Source organism: Agelaius tricolor, unplaced genomic scaffold (genome assembly GCF_023055355.1).
Source record: "Agelaius tricolor isolate 1412-34295 unplaced genomic scaffold, bAgeTri1.0.p SCAF_3, whole genome shotgun sequence".
Classification (NCBI taxonomy): Eukaryota; Metazoa; Chordata; class Aves; order Passeriformes; family Icteridae; genus Agelaius; species Agelaius tricolor.
In genome coordinates, this window is record NW_027269263.1 from 27,179,733 (window position 1) to 27,201,332 (window position 21,600).

General features: G+C 37.2%; 1 long non-coding RNA gene across 7 annotated transcripts in view; it reads right to left on the reverse strand.

Annotated features, from left to right (window-relative positions):
• Positions 1 to 9,652: 9,652 nt before the first annotated feature.
• The window catches only part of LOC139588217 (uncharacterized), a 187,530-nt gene continuing 175,582 nt past the window's right edge, over positions 9,653 to 21,600 (reverse strand). For all 7 annotated transcript variants that reach the window (XR_011678586.1, XR_011678587.1, XR_011678581.1 and 4 more), the window contains one exon: positions 9,653 to 13,846. This is a non-coding gene — a long non-coding RNA (uncharacterized lncRNA). The remainder of the gene's footprint in view (positions 13,847 to 21,600) is intronic.

Below are 21,600 nucleotides of genomic sequence, written 5' to 3' on the forward strand. Positions count from 1 at the left end.
AAAAAAAAAAAGAAAAATCTTATTTTTACTACTTTTAGTTATTGCAGACACACTTTCAAATTGAGCATTGCAGACTTAAATGGGGTCATCACTCATAGACTTTTAGAAATGCTGAACTTCCACATCTATCAATGGAAGCTGGATGCTAGCAAGAACCAGATTTACACTTATCCAGTTTAGAGTCATCATTTTGGTTGCTCTGATAAAATCTGGTTCCAGTTAAGCCACGTGTTGTTTTTGACTCAGTAGGACCAGCATTCTTCAGAACAGAAGAGAACTCCTTCACTCCCCTTGCAGGTTCTTTATCAACTGGCTCTACTTTACCCTTTCATTCCCATGTTCATTCTCACACATTTACAGGAAAGCACATATATATTTCCACACATTTCATGTATGTGTCTGTAGCACTCTTCTAGTCTATGCTGGTAGATACTTCCCTGGACATCAAGGGTAGGATTTTTCATACCTAACTCCACCTATGTCAGAGTTTATTCTAACTATTTAAGTAAGAAAACACTTCCAGAATATAACTTATAATAGTGATGTTTAAAGTTTACATACCAGTCCTCTAAAAGCTGCTTTAAATGTCATTCCTGTAACTGACCATTATCTCTGAGTCACCACAGTAGACTTTAAAAAGTACTTAAAAATAAATTACATACTGCACATTTTTATAACCAAAATAACCTGCAAGGTCGATTTCAGTGAATCAAATCATAGCAGCTTTCTTACAGACAAATAAAAAAATTCAAAGCTTTTTGAAGCTGGCAACAGGTATTAGAACTTAAATGGCAAAAAATCTTTTGGAACAGTTCCTCTGAAAATGTTTGGAAACCTCCTAAAAGCACGTCATAGAAATTGTACAATAAGTCCCCTTGAAGGTGGGTACCATTAATTTTGCTACCATAGCAATGTGTCCTTTTTTTGATTAGACAAACACAAAATTTTGCAATTTTGTCCGTTCATTTTTTGTTTCAATGTTAAATAATACTAGGTATTGTTATCTCCATTTAAACACTAGTTTCACACTGCATATGAATAGAATTAAGAATATACTTTATTGGTAGAAAAGATGTGAACAAGTAAGAGCACACAAACACTGCAATTATGAAAAAATCAAAATATCCTACTTACTTTTCATTCTATTTATTGGTTAATATCAATCACTAAAGTTATTCATGGTTGGGACAAATAATAATTGAAAAATCCAGGAATTTCAGATTTCTAGTAAAGCAAGACTAAAAGTTTGAAAGCCATCAGGTACTAAAAATTCTGTGAAATATTTGTGATGCAATACAGTGGAAAACTAAAATGGTAGGGAAAGGAAACAAAACATTTGGCTGCATTGCTTTTCTACTGAAGACAAACAAATTCTATGTCTTGGAGACAACAGGCTGTCAGTAGCTGCAGATCAGGTACATTTTCATTCAAATGCAAATTTAAGAAAAAATTTTGCTGATCTCTGTGCAGATGGTCAAGCCTAGCTCTAGCAAAGTTCTTCCCATTGTAATTTTAAATGTCTTCCATGAGAAAAGTGAACTATTGATTTTGGGAAGGAAATAGTTTTTTGCATGGCTTAACTAAAAGAAATAAGGATAAAACCCAGATCAAATAAAAGGATAAAACCCAGATCAAATAAAATCAAACATCTGTCTTCTCAAGTTGCACCTTCAGTTCCCTTCCTCCCAGCCACTGCACAGGGTGCCCATAGGCACAGTCACAACAGAATTCCATGTCAGTGTTCCTCAGATGATTAAGCCCCTGTCTGTGGGCATCAGCAGAAACATCACAGTCATTACACAGCTGACCACCTGAGCACCTAAATGTGAGCCATCCCTCTCCATCAGGCCCTCACCCAGTGTTTGTTTCCAAGCACATCTACACTTGTAGGCTCTGCTCAAGAACAGGAGCATTGTAAGCTTTCTTTACACCACCTGCCTGGAAAGTGGAAAAATCTGCTCAATAGTGTGTGAGTTTAGCTGTAGTAAAAAGATTTGTGAACCAGTCCTAAATGATGGATAGAGCCTGTTTCTTTATTCCTAGAGGGACTATTTGAGTGAAATGCATACACAGCCCTGAAATCAAGAATGGGAGGCTTCTGTCTATGAAAGACCTTTTCACATAGCATGTACATTTCTATTTCTATTTCTACATTTCTATGTACATTTCATAGGCTTTCTATTGAAGCCTGTGAAAGGCTTCAGCTTTCTATGTGTTTGAACTTTCCCACAGAGACATATAGGCACTCTGAGCAGGAGGGAGTAGAGTTAAGAGCAGAAATAAGGCACGGTGCTCTCTGTGACCTCTGTGCCAGACAACAGTCCTGAGCACAGCCATTTCACTGGTCTAGAAGTGGCAGTATTTGCTGTATTTGTGCAGTATTTGTCACTAACCTACCTGAAGTGTCTCTGAAGCAAAGGGATCACTGTGAAGAAAAAGTGCAGAGCGTCTCTGGCCAGATGGCTGCATGTCCATAAATCTCAGCTGTACACGCAAGAGCAGAGCATGTCTGACACCTCTGGTCACGCAGCTGACCGTGGGAAGCATCAATGCTGCCGGTATTGCAAGAAGTCTTGAAATACCAGGCATGTTCTGCAAAATCCCTGTGATCAGGATTTACGTTAGAAAGAGGATTTTGTTGGAAATTTAGGTCTACAGTAACCCCATTTTTTAAATCTGTATTAATGACTTACATATTTAAAGTCCACCTTGGTCCTAGTAAAACACTTCTGTATTTGGCTCTGGCCTCTTGCTGCTGTGTGCGGATGTGTTGGCTCAGCAGTGTTAACAGGAGCAGAAGGCAATAAAAGTTTATTTTTGTTTTAAACAGTGTAAGCCAATCTGCCCTAGAACGTGCACAGAGAGTTGTTACATTATTTAACAAGGTGCCACTTTTACTTGGTCACTTTTTTAATAATAACTACATTATGCTGCTAGATGTGCCAACTAACATAAGTTTTCTTTCCTCCAACTAAAGATCACACTGTGAAGACTTTCTTTGCCAGAACATGGGATTATTTATATCTAGTAAGAACTTCTATGAACTAGTTAGTGTTGCCAAGCACTTACTCTTTTGCTGCAGATGGTTATGCTAGGGCAGAATTACTCTTTTTAAAGTTACTTCTATACTTTAAAATATGCATTAACAAAAGAATACAAATTGAAAATAAACCACAAATGTAGTTCCAATGCTGTGGTTGTCCAGTTAAGAAGGGAAATATAAGGCTTATTCAGACTTTCCTGAATGCTTCCACAACAGAGTTAGAGTGTTCATTTCCTAAAAGGCGAAACCAAACCCAAGAAGATTAGTAATTAAGGGATTGGCATTCTAAACCTGAAAGCTCTAAGACCCATGCTAAATGACTAACAGCCCATTCAGCACCTATTTCTCACCCAGATATATGGAGAAAATTACATTCCTGTTTCAACCAGCAGAAAGAAACAAAATATTATCATTGACAAATTTGCTCCCATTGCAAGTGCGAAGCAGCACAGGCATCCAGCATATGTGCCTTTACACATTTTGTCCAAACTGGCAAATCTGTTTAGTTGGGATGGGAGCAGATTGGGTTGAAGAACAACTTGGAGTGCGACAGTAGGAGGATACACTACCAGCATTATAGCATTCCGAAAGCACTCCTCAAAGGGCAGAGGAAAACTGCATGGCTAAGGAATGCCAGCATCTGTAGCCAACGGCGTGTAAGACAAGCATTATATCCAGCTGCTTTCAATTCCCCAGCTCAAAGGAGCAAAACCTCATTCATAACAGAGGCAGCCTGTAGCATGAATCTGGGGTATGGTGTAACCTCAGACCTCTGCTTCTGCATGCTGTGGGAAAGAAGGTTTTCACCTCTCTGTTCTTAGGTTGAAGCTCTGCTTAGCATCATGGGGGAAAGCGTGATGGCAGGAACCACGAGCCATTCTTGTCATACCATAGACAATGATAAAAAGGAAGCAGACACTGAATGTAAATACTTAGGCATGTTTGTGTGATTCCTTCTTTAAGTTGTTGACTGGTCTAGTGTTCTGGCTGCTTCTCTAACACTAAAAAGAGTCTATGGGAAGTATAGCTGAATGCATGGAACTTGTCTTGTGGCATTGAAAATGTCTTTAATATAGGGCCTTTTAACTTCTGAATTATGAGAATTGATAGGCATTTCTGAAGTAAAGCAACTGGGGCTCAAACTGGACATTAGAAAACATCTCTCCTGGGAGCACAAGATAACAATCACAGAGGCTGTAGGATCACCATTCCTGGAGGTTTGTTGAAAACCTTTGGAGACTTCCAAGATCCAGCTAGGCAAATTCAAGGCTGATCTGATCTAGTTTTGGCAATAGCCCTTCTGTGATTAGGCTTATCTGAAGACTTTAATAACCTAATAGCTGATAAATTTAATATTTGTTTTAAGTATTTTTTCATAGACTCTGAAGCATGATTAAGTCTCACCAATTAAATGGTTGATAAGGGCTGATTTCTCTGCAAGTGAAAGAGTAGCAACAACTGTTTCCCAATGTTCTTGGCTGTATCTGGTAAAAATGCTCAGCACACAGAGTACAGCCTGTAGATGCTATCAAACTGAGTTTTGAAAAATAAAAAATATCTTGTCTCCCTGTGTGTTTCTTTGAATCTCAGTAATTGCACCCTTTCTTTGACTGCTTTTTGCAGCTTCTCTTTTTTAACTGATATTGTGCATGCAATACAGTATCATTTCCAGTTTGAATCCTTGATCAGCTCCACTTGTCCATTGATATCACATTCAAGCTGCTTACATTCACCTTTACTATCTACTATCTACTACTACACTATCCATACTTACCTTTTAGTTCCTCCCTTTCTCTTCTCTTCACTGTCCCAAAGGTATACCTTTCCTTCCTGCTACTACTATCAATTTACAAAAAAGAATGTTTATTATTTGCCTTCTTCTATGCTTCTTTCTTCTTTATTAGTACATATTAATTTTATCCCTGTTTTGTTTCGGGTTTTTTTTTTTTCTCATTATGTAGTTACATTCTTCAGGGAGGAGCTATTTTGAAATCAATGCACTTTACATTTTTTCTATTTGTAACTCAGATTAGCAGAGTAGAGCCTGTCAGGAGAGAAAAAACCTTTGGATTACTCCTTCTTTGTCAGCTAATCTCACTGAAGCATATGCCATTGTCAACTAATACATAGAAGTTTTCTCTATACTCGTGTTCTTACATCATCTCTGCTAAAATATGTTCAGGTAAATCTGACCATGACTCATATGTTTGCCTTAACAGTTATTTAGTCCATTATGTTTACACCTTAATATTATATTTAATATAAAATCTATACTATTTGGATGTTTTACTTGAATGTGTTATGTTTGATATAAATGAAACTATTTCAGATTTAAGCATTTTGGGAAATACATTGTCTTGCTATGTTTTAATCAAATGTGGCTCACTTTTGATACTCTGTACATTTTTAAAAGTCATTTCAGCTTTGGTAGGACTTGTCCTTCAATCTCATCTATTCCTGGATTTGAAGGGAGAGAAGCATACTGTACACTTAGGCTGCTGGGGTGCCATGCTTGACAAACATAAGCTTTTAAGAACAAAATCCACCTCAGTTTAAGCAGCATTCCTAAACCCGCCAACTGTTTACTTGAATCAAACCCAAATTGTTCAACCAGTCTTCTTTTAGCCAGAAGATATTATCTTTTCAGAGACCACCATGGCACTGAAAATTCTAAACTCTCTGATCAGCTGTCAGATGCCAGCTGCCAGCTCATTGCATGCTCGAAGATAACTAGAAACTCTATGTCTAGTTTAAGGCAGTTTCAAGCCTTCAGAATGCTGGGTAGCTCCAATAGGGGTTTATTCCTCTAAACTCACCTCCTTCACAGGAGACATTTTCCTGGGACTTCATGACTAGACAGTCAGAAGTTTTGAACTGTAGAAAGCATTTCTTTCATATGTCAAATCAGTTTCATCTAGATGCAGTTTCTTTGCTGCTACAATCAGCTATCGACTGATCATTAATTCAATTTTATTAATAGGGAGCTTTTTGGACCTTGACTTATAACACTGCTTTAATGCTTCTTCAAGCAGAAGGTTTTCCCTTCTTGAGCAAAGATAAAGCTTAAGTCACAGGGTAGTATCAGGAGAGCATAATCATCTTTTCCTATTTTCCTTTCACAATGCAAATCAAGGAACCCAAATGATTTTTACATCCTTCTTAAACTCTAAATGGAAAAATGTATTCAGGGACAGATGGAATTCTCTATCCACATGGACTTTTTGTCTCATCTCAGCTGCAAGCTGTTCAAGCCACTTTCCAGTAAGACCATTAGACCTCTCAGCTGGCACAGCTTTCACTTATCTTGTACATTCTCTAGTCCTGTTCCAATGTCTCTGGTCTATTATTTAATTTGGCAGACAAACACACTCAACTGTCCCAAATATATTTTCTGGCCCCCTGTGTTTCATTAGCTGCCAAAATGTCAGTATAACCCGCAGCAAAGGAAGTAAGAAGGACTTTTTGTATGAATGTATCTGATTCATTAATCCACTGGGGCAAGTTTTCTTGTTTCTTTCTTAAAAAGTGAATTGTGACTCATAGACATGTTTAGTGCCATAATAGAACACCCATTTCTTGTTTCAAAAAGCTGACCTAAGAGATTGTGACATACTGCTCTATAGCACCTTTAGGAAGTGGCAGTTCCCAGGAAACAGGAGGCATTTCTGGATCACAGAAGCAAGGACTTCATCAACAGCTCCCAGAATGGCATATTGCAGTATTCTTGTAATCTTAGTTGTGCTAAGAGATCTGACTGCATATTATTTTGCAGTTGTACAATGACCAAGTATCTCCTTCTGCATTTCCCGCCAGGCTTCCTTGTAAAGTTGTAATATGACAGTATCCCAGTAAAAGGAAGAATTTAGTTGAAAACATTTCACTGAAAAGCATTCTCAAACAATACCTTTTCTGTCAGCCCAAATGATAAGCAATACTAAACTTTTCACCAGAACTTCTTGTTTGTTGCATGAATATAAAGAGGTACTAAATGTAAATACTGATTTTCTTTAGAAAATATTATGGATTTTAAATACTATACTCACAGCTGTTTTCTCACCCTTTGTGGAGCTTCAAAATAACAACAGGTTACATTAACAACAATGCATAATAACAACAGCATATATTAATTCATGCATGACATTTTGCACCTGTGGAGATACTTTCTACAGAAATTTTAGTATATATATATTTTGTCTTGAATTTTTAACATTTGGGTTTATTAAAAAGGAAAAAAACCATTTAGGTAGACTGTTTCACCTACAATACTTATTCAATTGCTTCTTTTTGCAAATAGCTGACTTTTCTGGAAAACTAATGCACTAAAACCACATCAGTTTAAATATTGCAGACTGCTATCCCATCAGAGCTAGAAGTCTCTTCAACTTCTATCAGTATGTTTCCTGAATATGGAATCATATATTTATGAGACAAACATCTTTTGACTCTGAGCTTTTATCAGTATGTTGCTGCTATCCAGCATATTGCTCCATATATATTTTAATATTAGACAGGAGAAGAAAGTATTGTGACATCTGGTAAAATCAAAATACTGGTGAATCTCACTTAGGAAGAGAAGCTCTGTGCTTCTGCCCAGGCAATATCAAAATCTGTTGTGCTGTTTCTAGGGATAATAGTAAGAGCACCCACATTGTGGTAGAAAAGAATGTCTCATATGGCTTAATGGAAGAAATAAATTATGATCAACAAAGTAGCAAAAATAGCACATTGATTTTCAAAAGGTGGCTAATGCTAACTTCTTAACTACCTGCAGTCCTTGTTCCAAACCATAATTAGAAAGTCTTATCAGAAGCTCTGTAAATTAGCACTGAAACTAATTTGGTCACGTGGCCTATAATGCCTAGTGACTAGTTTAGACTGGAAAGGAAGGCTGGCAGCCAGCAATGTGGCCTCAGTATGCTGATGCACTGCAAGCTCCATTCTTCCCACTCTCACATATGAACATGAAATCAATTTTCACTGGTTTAATTGCCATTTAATTGTGAAGATTTTCCCCTACAAACTCATTTGCCACTAGATGCCACTAAAGGTTAAACAGGCTGCACAGAAGGCTGAGCATTGACAGCATTGTACTGATAGTGTCCTGCCTTGATGTCCACAAGATGCACATCTTTTGAGAGAGAGGCAAGAATTCACACTTCTATTGGATGTGGCTATAAAATGGATGGAGCTGGCCACATATGCTTAATCATAAATGTCACAGTGTCTGGAGATGGTTTAGGGATTTATTGAATCCCTCTAAGCCACAGGAAAATGAATTAAACATATCAGGGAATTCCTGTGGGTTCACAGTTTCTGAACGAAATTGTGCCACTGGGATGGAAAGGAGTATAAGAAAGGTGTAAATGAGACAGCAGTTAACTCTTCTGAAGCTTGTTTTAGACCACAAAGGAGTAAAAATATATGTAGAAGATGGACATGTAAAAATTCCCAGCATAAGAAAGTTAAAAGGAAAATGCTTTAAAGTTCTGATATGGGTCCATACTGCTGCTGAGAAAAAAAATCTCTGCTGGTTTTGAGGTGAGGGAGAGTTGAGAGGAAGGGAGAATGTAGCATGCTTTGTTTGCTGGGTTTTCTATGTTCCCCAAAGATCCTTCTTCTTCTTTCTGTTTTATGGGGAACCATTTACACTGTCTTCAGATTGTACCTGTCTATCCTAACTGTCATGCAGAGAGTGATAGCAAACTGCATTGTCCAAGGAGAGCTCTGAAGTCCCTTATGTTAAGGAGGTAAAATCCTGTCAGTGCCATTTCCTTTGAATAAGACATGATGTTCTTTGGAAACACATGGTTTGATGTTCACAATATGCTTACACACCACTCAGAGTTTTGACTTGGTTTGGACATTTGGTTACTTCCCAGAGATTAGATATGCCCCAAAGAAAGGAATCTGTGGCCAGCATATTTTTCTGTGTGTCAGGCCTTCAGGTTTTTTTACCTATGCATGGGCTATTCCTCTCAGAAATGGTTTGTTGGTTTTTTTTTTGCTGGAATTTAGGATTGAAGACATTGTTTCTGTAGTTCTATGTAACTCAAGGTTAAGACAAGCAATGTTAACACCATCACTAATATGTTGCATGTTCAAACTTGTAAATAATTTGGGGATAGCTATATGAAAATGCAAAAGACTGTGGATTACTCTACTACTCTGTGGAAGTCTGAAAAATGTTTATGAAATTTTTAATTGTCCCAACAGTTTGAAAAACACTTGTCCCCTATGAATTTTTCTCAACTAAGATGGCTGTTTAGGATATACTTTTCAAGAAGTATAAAACTCCATGTTTGCTAATGAGTCTATGCAGGGAGAGTGAAGCACTATAAAGCTTCAATATTAGCTACAACCCTACTGATTGGCTTACATTTCACCAGAAAAGATCATCTAAAAAAATACTGTGATTTGTGTTAGTTGTTGTGGCTTATGGCAGTTGGCCTTGGCAAATAATGTAAATATGGTGTAAACGAGCAAATTCATTTTAGCAATGTGGAAGTTCTATAGGGGCTTTCTTATTTGTGCCAGAAAAAAATATTTTTTTTTTCTGGCACAAATAAGAAAGCCCCTATAGAACTTCCCCAGGCTATTTCCCCAATTTCCTTCATATGAGTGCTAAAATGTGTCTGACAAAAAACAGGTTTAGGACATGTTTGTCTAAGCCTCTGTACAAGTCAAAAAGAGCAACCAATCAAGTATCACTCTGTCTGCAGCTTAAAGCAGAGATGGGTAAGATTTTCTTTTATAGGGTAGCACAATGTCCAGTACTACAGAAATCCACTGCACTCATGTCAACTTCCCATCTGCAAGCTGATTCCTGCAGACCATTCTGCCTCCCTGCACTTTAGGTGATGAAACTCTATCCTTGAATCTTGGTGAGGGAAAACACTGCTTTTTGCTCTGATAATACCAGTGGCTGTGACTTAAATGAGAAGATGGGAATAGAGCTCTCATGGACACACCCAAATCATCACTTACACAACAGCACATGTAGAAAGAAGGAGAGGAGACAAGTGCCAAACATCCAAATAAATGGCACTATTCACACAAGCCAAAAAGGAGTAAAGATTCAGCATGTCCAGAACTAGAGAGTGAACTGAGGCAGGGAATGTCTGCAAGGAACAAGTATGTTGATGAGAAGCTGCCTTCCTTACTGCTATGCAAAGCTAAGATCTATTGACAATCCAGAAGTGAACTGTATTTGCTGAAAAATCATTTCACTCAGCAGTGTTGGCCAGTGGGAAACTGGGAAATGCTTTGGAAAAATAAAACTAAAAACTATAAAGTAACCAAGATCTAGCTTCTTGATTAAGGATTTATTTATTTATTTATTTATTTATTTATTTAGTGTTGTTTCCTTTACCGTTTTTAAGATTTTGCTTTCAAAGTTGGACAAATTTGGAAAGTACAGAAACTTCTCAAAAATCATTTTAATTTGGGAAAAAATAAGGAAAGAAAAGATCTTTAGCTTCCATCCAAGTGGGTTTAAAGATGCAAAGTGTCTGTATGTACAGCTTGATATTTCATTACAGTGCTTTGGCACAGGAAATTTTATGAAATAATGATTATTTGGAGCTTTTATGGCATTTGGCTTTGTTCCATATAGGAGAGATATCAATATTGCACCTGTTTATGTCATTCAAAAAATTATTTGGCTTTAGTAAAGAGAAGAGTAATCACAGCTAAACAAATTTCATATTCAGCACCTAAAAGGCATATTTTTATCTGATTTAGGGAAAAAAGGGTAAATATTGTGGTTGCTTCCCACCATGGCTCTCCTGTTAGGAGACATTGGTATGAGAAATGCCTTCAGGCACGTCTAACCAGTTTCACTAACCCCACATGCAAAGCCTCTCACTGTGGATCCAAACACTGTCTCCTGTCTGCCACTTCCAGTGTGTACTGCAGCCATGTGTGGTCCTTCAGCTGAAGAACTTGGGGTACTTTGTGCTTTTTTCAATCACTGCTCCAATTGCCACCAGTCAGTCAACGAAAATTGGCTCAAAGAGTGTCAGCTTAAGGAAGTGCAAGACCAGTAACTTCCTACAGACTTTCAACATCAGATCAGGCAAATAAGGGTTCTCAAACAACCTCTGAGTTATACAAATGTTTTTCCTTTCAAACATAGAGAAATGCATTTCCTCTATGTAAAATAGTATCAATGAGATGCCAATGTCTGTTGCCATAGTTCCTTGCTTAAGGGACCATGTGTTTACTTTCCTTCCCAGCATTATGAGGTCATACCTTCATTGCAGAGAGTTTGGTAGAGATCTATTTTTAGATGCATTTCTGCAATTGCATGAATGACAATTACAAGCAAAATAGAACCTAAGGTGGTACTGCCTTCAAAACAACTCAACAATCGCCTCCGGTAAGCAGAGATAAAAGATGGAATAAAAAATTAGGAAAGAAGAGGCCATTTTACATCTCTGGAAAGAAATAACAGATCATCTTCACACTTACATTTTAGATTCTGTGATTATAGAAGTCATCAATTTATATTGTTTAAAAGTTGTCTTAACTTTAACTCTTGTAAAAAAGTCCAGAGGTGTGCAATTGGAATGAACTGCAAGCTAAAGAAAAAGAAGTATACAGAAAGATCCAGGGAATTATGTTATTTTTGCTTACAGCAGAGCTGACTGAGTTGTGGGAGGAAAGACGAGCCAATGGTCTTCACATACTTTAAGTGAAACTGTCAGAGAAAAAGAACATAAACTGCACTCTTTGTTCTCTGAGAGAAGAACTAGGGGTAACATGCAAAAATTGTAGCAAAGATCTATATTAGACATTATAAAAGAGATGTATAACTGTCTGGTGGTTATTTACTAGAATAGCTTGCCCTAGGACCATGAAATTAGTGTGACTCTTAGGTTTCAGGAAGAAGTAAGATGGTCATCCTTCAGGGCTGGTTCAGAAACAGCTGCTCTTGTCTTTGTCTTTGACCTGCAACGCTGTGTCTGGCCTTACTTTCTATAAGTCCAGAACTGGCCCAGAACCAGGAGATGCAGCAGCTGGCATAGCCTGTGCTGTCAGAAGCTGGCATGGTGTGCCTGCCAGCCCAGAGTATCCTATGTAGGAAAGCTGCCATAAAGTGTATCAGACAAGTACTGCTGGCTCAGTCTATCTGTTAGCTTCCATATATACTATGGCAGGGATTAAACATTTAATTCATTTGAAGAAGTGTTGCACAAGAGGCAGAGAGAGAGAAGAAAAACCTCCAAGAGGACAGGAAAAGGTCTTTATGAAAATTTGGAATCCTACTAATATTTTTTCAGATTGGGAAAGTTTTGACAGCTGATTCTCTGAAGTGATACAAAATCCACTATAACATACATACAATTGGTAACATAGATAAAATTAGTCCATACTGTTTGTATGTGCTTTCAAGTGCCTTTGGTGTATTTGGTCTAAACTGGAAAACAGAGTTTTTTATGGATATAGATGGATATGGATATAAATGGATATAGATAGTTATTTATATATATGCTTGCATACTAATATACATACATACATACATGCCATAATACAAAATTTCCTAGTCATTATTAACACAAAACTGTCCATATAACTAACTATGTGTATAGCTATAAATATATAAGATTTCTATGTATATATATGCAAAAATGTAACAAAATATTGCAGCCAAACACACTTTGTCTTTCAGATTACTGTTATTTTTGTTCAATGGATCAATCCTCAGAAGGAGCTTCACTTTCATGAGACTTTTTGGACCACTCACTGCCGTATATATTCTGGCTTTTTAAATCATTAAGGCCTATACAAGGGTCTGTTCTGCTTTTCTGTCCACTCTGCGGTCTTCAGTGCCCCAAAAATCTGTTTTACCTTCAACTTAAAAATTGGATTGTATTTCTCTTTTGTCCATCATACCAGACTGTTAGGGGGACAAGGCAGCTGGATTTTGTTCAAGTACATTGTACATTGAAGACCTCACTTCTAGGACAACCAATAATCACTGTACATTTAGGTCAGTATCTTCTTGTCATTTTAACCAAAAGGAAAACTTATAGAACCCTTTTTTAATAGATTTCATATTGGGTTGAGAGAAAGAGTTTGGGAGTATTGAAGCCAACTGTTCCTGCCATTTCCAGCACATTTCATTTTCATCTACTTGTAGTGAAATGAAACACAAAAACCACAAAATAAAGTATGGGAAGAAAGGAGAAGTAATGCTTTTGAGCAATAGCTCATTGCTTAGAATAGAGGGGGTGGGGGACAAGTATTCAATTCACTTTTTTCTTCAAATCCCACCTTTCAATGCCTGATAGGACTGCATTGTGGGTTGTTCCAGAGGAAAATGTTCTCGAGCTCTTCTATTCATGCTATTCCAATGTGTATAAAATGCTGAAGCATTCACAGAGAGCCATACTGGCACCTCTCAGGAGAGCCACTGTGTGAGCAAGAGATGTGATGTCTCTCACAGGGTGAGACAGAGAGAAGCACATCTACAGAGGCACAAGGAAGAGAGCAAGAGGCAACCCACAGGGCACTAGACCTTGATGAAGGGATGGATACCCATACCCGTGGGTATGCCTCTTTCTGCATGTGTACTGCAATGTCTGCTACCTGTGCAGCAGGGCTTGGAGTGGGGCAATCAGCAGTCCCAGAGCTGATCACCAGCTTCTTCTGTTTATCCAGTACAGATGCTCTTTAAGTGGATGATACAATACTTTTTCTCCACCTTCCACATATGTCTTTACCACCAGTGGTTGTCTGCAAAACTTCTGAGATCCTTCTAGGGCATCTCCTGACATTCTCTTCCAGAAAGGAGCATGGCATCTGCAGGAAAGCAGAAATCAGTGTGAATCCTAACTGCTTACAAGGACAGTATGAGCAGCCAAGGTGATTTTTGTCATGATCTGAACACCTGTGACTTAAATTTACCCATCTGAGCTGTTCATTCTAGGTTTCCCTTATAACCAAAAGACATAAATAGGCATACATAGAGCACAGTTCACCTTATTTATTTCATGCTTGAGCGTGTCTAAAATAAGATTAATGCAGTCTATCTGAAGTTACTTCTCCTGTTGACTATCAAAGGAATTCAGGTGCCTAGTGCAGTACAAAACCTTCTTTATGCAAAACTGGAGAGAGTATCTCGCTCCAAACTCAGACTAGTCTGTGAGGTTCTAGCAGCCCTGATAATAGTTGACCAACCACTATTTAAAGAAGCACTCACTGAGACTCTCTCTCTCCCCTTACCAATAGGCTCTGAACAGTGGACACTGAAAGGCTGAAGAAAAAAGCACAGATTTTCTTGTTAGCATGGTTACCTTTTACACTGTGATTCAAATTCTGGAGGGCTTGTTTCCATCTGCTGTGCTTAACCAGCCACATGGTCCCAAATAATAATGGATTTATAGAGATAGATCACGGAAGATGGTGGATGATTTTTCAAACTTAATTCTCCCCTGACACTGGTGTTAACATGAAACCTGATATGATCAGCTTATAAACCACTTTTTGGGGATGTATATGTTATATTCAAGCACTCACCCTCTACTGTGAGCCTAGTATTGTAAAATGCCATAAATGTAGTGTAGTGTAGGTAAAAGCTCAGACAGGGATGAGTAAGGGTTAAATGTTTACCCATCCACAACTTTGACCAGGCCTGGCTCCACTACTGACCCTGTAGCTACACCCATTCTGCAAAGTGAATGGGGCACACCTCAGGGCAACACCCACACCTCACTGATTTGCCTGACAAAACAAGTGAGTATGGGCTGAAAGCAGAGTGAGGCACAGCAGAGCTGTGAGAGGCCAATCCAGAGAATGAGGAAGAGCTGCCTGGGAAAGGGACCTCTTTGAATCTGGGCTCTGAAGAGCAAGTTGGTAATGGCATGGTAAGACCAGTAAAGATGTCAGTCTAAATAGAAAAAGATCTCAGATGTACCAAAGGAAAGTACAAAAAGAAAAAAAAAATTATAAAAGGTAGTAACTATCACAATATTTTGTATCTAAATTATATTGTTGCAGATTCCTCATGAATTTTGTTTTATCTACAGATAATCTGGGTTTTCTTCTTTTTTCCTAAATTGATTCTTTATAGGATTTGTGTGGGTTTTCTCTTGTTTCCATGGTATTTATTATCCAGCCATTTGCTTTCTATTCTGAGTTGAACACAGAATGAAAAGCTTGAGTTACTGGGGCAAGATTACTACTTGCTGTAAATCAGGACAGTAGTATCAACTTCAATGAAGTCACTGGTCATTTATATCATCTGACCTTTGTAATTTTATGATGTAGCATATTATGAAGAAACCTTGAACAGAAAGGCCATTTGTTTGTTAGGCATCTTTGTGTTTGTTAGTATTGACTTCCAGAATAAATGAATAATATGAGGCAGCAAATGCACTACCAGAATTCAGTCATATAATGCATTACAAAAGAGAAGGCAAAATAAGGACAAGCTGGACAGCTCCAGGCTCACTGAACAAATGGTAAATGCAAGAACTTGATGGTTTTGTTTTCACAGAATTTAAAGATATTTTCAACATTTTCTTCTCTTTTCAAGGAAAGATGTAGGTCCTGCAGCTTAGGCACGACAGCACTTAGCACAGGCAGTGTCCTGCATCTTCATTGATCCCTACAACCTGTGAGTTCCTGTATTCACAGATTTGTACTGCCACAGACAGAATCAATGGTGATCATTTTGTTTTTCTGTTTGGCTTTTTTTTTAAAACCTCCTCCTTCAAAAACTGAGTAATTTCTTCTCTGAGACATGCTCAAATGGACAACTTACCCACCAGTGTGCTTATTTACCACCATGAGAACTTCTTCCCATTTGTGATGTTATAGCATCCCTATGGCAACTGCAGCACTTGCTTACTTTGGAAAGTCATTTTAGGAAAGTATTGAATTTATTTTTAGCTTCTTTTAGTGAAATCTAGCATCTGGAAATGAAGTGAGCCAGCACCATGTTACTAGCCAGAGCAATGCAGAAGAAAGAACTACTGGTTTAAATCATATTATTTTCATTATTATTTAATTCTTTCTGTACTTAATACCTGAGAATACCCAGCCTGGGTCTATGTCACAGATTTGTATGTTTAGGAACAGCAATAATGAAGAACCAAAAATCAGTTCAGATGTCACTTTTCTGTTTTTAGGCAAAAAAAAAAGTGAAGCTATATTGCCTCCTCAATGTATATTGTGATAATGGGAAAAGTAATTAAGAAAGTCAACAATAAACTCCACCTACCATCAGAAGCAGCAGGCATTAAACTCAGAAATTTGTTCTTTATTAATGGTAGGAGTCTCCATTCAGTCTTGGCATAATCTGGTAGTACCTATCTGATAGTCTAATTACTAAAATTATGAGCTTGCAAATCACATTTTCTAGTTACTTTTCTCTCCTGACACAAGTATTAAGTAACCTATCACACATGTTTATGATTTACTGCTCTTTTCCATGTTTCATGACTGTATTTGATCAATCCTGCTTCACAGGGAAGCTAGAAAATACTACATAAATTAAACCTGGAAGAGAAATTAATGTGCCTGCTTATCTATCTTCACAGGCAAAAGGGCAGATACTGAACAAAAACAGTGAGACACTGTGGCAGGTAATGTTGTAGTGCTTCAAAGTTAAGAGCACACTCCTAGTTACTGAGTTCCTAATGCCAAGGAAGGAGCTGAAGATGCTGTGCAGCAATCAGACAGAGGTTAGGCTCCTGCATCACATATCACAAGCCATCTAAGCCCTGAAACATTTTCACCAGACCACAAGAAGGAATAAGGAGGAGAACATGTCTGAAATCCTTTTCCATAGATGAAAATTAAAAAAACTCATGTGGCAGTAAGTTCTAAAAGTTTGATTCCTGCTGTGTAAAGAAGCACTTCCTCCTATCTATTTTAAGCTCACCTCGTACTAATGCCATTGAATGCTCTCTGGCTCCAGTAGGGTGAGACTTGATAAATAACAGTTCTGCCTTCACCTTACCCACTGCCTTCAGGAGTTTTAAACCTCAGGCTGTCATCCTTCAGACTTCTGTCCCCAGAAAGAGATCCCATCCCTTTAGTCTCTTCTCAGAAGATGGCAGCTCCATCTCCTATCATCATGCCTTGTCTCTGGCCTTGGGTTTCCAGGTCATCTCCTGGATCTCTCAGTCTTGATTTTTCTGACCCCTCAAAGGACTAAGTTTTGGAAAGCCCCCATCACCTGTTGGTTGTGGTACTGTTTTGTAAATAGCAGACTAGGAGTAGTTCCTAGGAGCCTCTGGCTTCCTCATGGAGGTTCTCATTTGAAAGCCATACAGCAGCAGTGGCAATCCATTTTTCATCTCTCTCAAAACAATTGCAGGATGCCTACTCTGTACATTTGACATCACCTTCATGAGGACCTGAGCTAGCTTAACATTGTCAGGATTGTTATTAAGCCATGTCAAACAGCACATGAAATTTTTTGTGTCATTTTGGGTTTTTAGCTTGCCTCAAACAGTCAAATATCTTTCTTTGATCCTTTCTCCTGAATTTAATGATGAACATGCTTTTTAGGCAACATGATGCTTTCTTGAATGTTTGCCAGCATGCTCAGAGCCTTGCTTATTTTGCATAAAATAACCATAATGATGTCATATACTTGAATCCTAAGAATAAATATACATTTTTTTTCTTCTTCTTCTTCTCCAAGCCCCCTCTATGTATAGATTTAGTGTGTTTCATAATGCTCTCAGCTTTTTTTTGGCAGCTGTGCTCCGGAACATTTTTGGCATGAACACTTACTTCTTGGCACTAATGCAAGCTTTTATTACACTATATATATTATTTCTTTTCAATTGTTCTGGTTTACTATATAAATGTGTCTTACAGTTTTCTTTCAGTGGAGTAGAGTCAAAATGCTTAAGTTCTTGCATTAATAGGCAAGGAATTTCCATGCATATGCTTTTCTTGCATTCAAAGGTCTACACATTTATATACTCCAAGTGCTTTTGTTCATAAAATGTGGGAAATACAACCATGAGAACAGGGGTTTTTTTTCTCAAATAAATTAGTTCAATAAGCTTTCTCTCTTTGATTTTGTCAATGTATTTGGGAGCATATATTATGGTGGGGGGAAAAGTCCTATTTCCTGTCATCTATTGATGGGCAATTGATTAAGATAATCAAAAAGATGCTCCATAGTGTCAGGTTTGCTGAGAGTATAGAGAAGTAAATCAGTAAATATTAGGAAATTAGGAAACCCTTAATTCACATGTATAAATACACTGTCACTATTAGTGTGTTTTGGGTTAATATGCCATATTGTCCAATGGCAGATGTATATAGTGCATTTCTGGACACTGTATGTAATACTGTGCAGTAACAGATTGCAGTAAGTCAAAACTAGTACCTCTCCTTATTAAAACACTGAGAGTAACATTTTTTTGATGAATACATATTGGAAGTTACCCATCTTCCTTTTAGATTCTATCTGCTTACACATTCTATTAGTTTATGTACAGTTTACTTAAGTATTTGCTGCAGCATTTTCCATGAATTACAGTTTAGCTGACTGTATAATTTTTCCCAGCTCATCCTCAAAGAGAAAAAGGTGAATCTGTTTTCTCTATCTTTTGGACTCTCAGTCATGCCCTCCCAGGATCTGAAAAATACCCATCTTCAACCCTGGAAGTGCTCAATCCTGTTCCTAAAACATAACATGGAATTATGCTTAATATTATGTCCTTAAGAGATTGCCAGCATTCCTCTAGGTGTTTTTTTCCATTGAACTTTCTCTGAGGAGAATGTTAGTTCACAATTCCCTGGATTTTATTGAAAACTATCTCGAATCTTCTGGGTTTGTTACACCTTTTCCCTTATTTTTCTTCCTACCATTGTGACTTTGCACCACCATTGCCCGAGTTGCATTCAGTCATCACTAGTTACTCTGTAGTGTGGAGAATCAATCCCTTCTGCTGCATCCTTTACCTTCTCTATCAAATCCTCAGCTCATTCCATGAATCTACTGAATGGCTTCAAAATTCCTCTCCCAGCAAAAGTTCATTTAGTGCCCTGGTAAAACCACTCAGTTCCCTGATTCAGAGAATTTTGTTTCTTCTTTATCCAAAGTTATATCCACCTTGACTCACTTGGCTGTCCTGGGGTGACTCAATGGCTCACTATAACCCCTAGTCTGATATACTTTTCATCTTTTGCTGTCATGCCTCAGATATCTTTGGGCTCAACAGCATTCTGGATTTCTTTGAGCTAGATCAGCACTCCTTCCCTTTTCAGCTTCTGACCTCTCACATTAATATAAATATTGATTTTATTGTTTTAAGTTTGTATGGTTTAATATTTTATATTCATATTACATATTAAAGATGATGTAAAATAACACATATTTAACATTTATTGTTGTATTTTATTAAAGTTGCTAGTACTAATATCATATGACTTGTGTATAATGAACTTTATCTTTCTATTATATCATTAAATGTTTATTATACCAAAAAAGTCATACTGTTGATCAAATACCAAAGCTTCCAGGTCTATTTATATGCCACTTTTCTTGTCTTTAGACATCTAACATAATCAGAAAACTGATTTTTCTATTGTTTGGTGGTTTCATTTATTTAGTTTTTGTCATGTCTAGAACAACTAGGTGCCATTTATTTTTTTTTTCTCAGGTTTAAAAAACTATAAGTTCTTATAAGCCTCTTACATTAATAATGAAAGTATTTCATTCCCAGTCAGCAACTGTGTATTCAAACCTGAATTAAAACCATCCTTATTATGAGACAGACACACCTTTTAACCATCCTAGCCATCAGTCCAATAACAAAAGGGAAAAGTCAAAGATAATACAAGAAAGTATTTTCAATAATGTAAAAATTTAAAAAATAGATAGTCAACTATATTGTCAGAAAGAGAGTTTTAATCTTGAGAAATGAGATATTAATTTATTTAAATTAGATATTAATTTAGTAATTTAGAAATGGAAAATATTAGTTTATACAGACCTCTGTGGAATATGTCTGAGAGATTATAAGGGGAAATGTTAGGGGTTGAAATTACAATAGAATATGTATTGGAAGGATTAATTTTAACCATCAAAAAATACTTGTGTAATAAAATCTATTTGTGTAAATCCCTCTGATAATCAATATAGAAAAATAATCACCTCTACAAACTATGTCTTCCCATCCTGAGACATGAAAGCATCATGATTTAGTCTCTCAAATTGCCTTTCTTTCTTAACTTCAGAAGTAAAAACGTAGGATGAGCAGCTCAGGCTGCATCCTAGCTTTTAGACAGATAAAATTAGGTAAGATTAGTCTGGCCTAATTAATAGCAACGTGGAACAAAGGAAACTAAAAGACTCTGGTGTTCTTCAACGGGAGAAGTAATAACTAGGGATAGAAATTGGAGGCTATACAAAGAAAAATTTATAAACAAAGCAGCATAATAAAAATACTACTTTCCACAAGAGACAACAAGTGCAGATTCAGTGCCAGATTGGGGAGAAAAACCAAGATCAGTTCAAAAATCAAGAGCCAAGAGGCGGTGAGAGCAAGGCACTTTGTGTATGTGTGAAATGAAGGACATGGCAAGAAAAGCTGAGGTATCAGCATTGGCTAAATCAGTGGGGGATTGGAGGCAGTAACAGGCTTCTGTGCAAAAGTGAGAAGCAGGATAGGGACATGATTCTGTCTACAAGGGAAACAGGGCACGGTTTAGGTTTAGAGAAGGGACAGAAAAGATGGTAGAAGAAGTAAGGAGGAGAGATAAGAAAGCAGTAGTGAGGAACTATGAAAGAATTTTAAAAGTTTGAAAAAATGAAACCTAAGGAAGGACTAACAGCAGGAACGATCAAGTGGCATGCAGTGATTAGAGGTTTTGTAGAGATGGACAATCCCATGTACATACAGAGAGTGAAAAATACTATGAGAACAGTCTGTGGGACAGACAGGAGCCATTTGGACCTTGGGTACTGAGAAACATAGTCCTAGGGAAAAAAGATGCCCTTGTTTCAGTATCAAGAGGAGACTAGTAGTTAAAGTCATCAGAAAAGAGGTGCCACCCTTTTCAGAAAAATAAAATTGCTTAATTTTCAGCTGAAAATGAAGGTGTTTTAGCAAAGATATTTTGTTGTTCAAGACTTCCACAGTCCTCACAAAATAACTGCAAATCGTATCATGTTTTGATTATAAAATGTAATTCAGAGTGATTTACTATTGAAAAACAGTAATAAAGAGATGGTTGTCAAAACAAACACTCTTATCTGCTCCTACAATTTTATTCATTATTCTTATAGTATAGTATCAATTAATTAACAGTATTTCCCTTCCCTTCCTCTCTTCTGCTAAAAAATGGCAGAATAACTGTGACATAACAGTCGTATTTTTGCCCTTAATTGTCTTCTATTAAATGTTTTAAGAGGTGCTACTGCAATAAGGGAAAACTTATGAGAAGCAAATGACATGAACCTCAGTGATACAGACATTATTATAACCTGTAGTAAAGATAAAATACAGCAAATGGAATACAATATGTTTCTTTTCCAATAAGGTGAAGGAGTTTTCTAACATAAGTGCCAAAGTAGAAGTTAA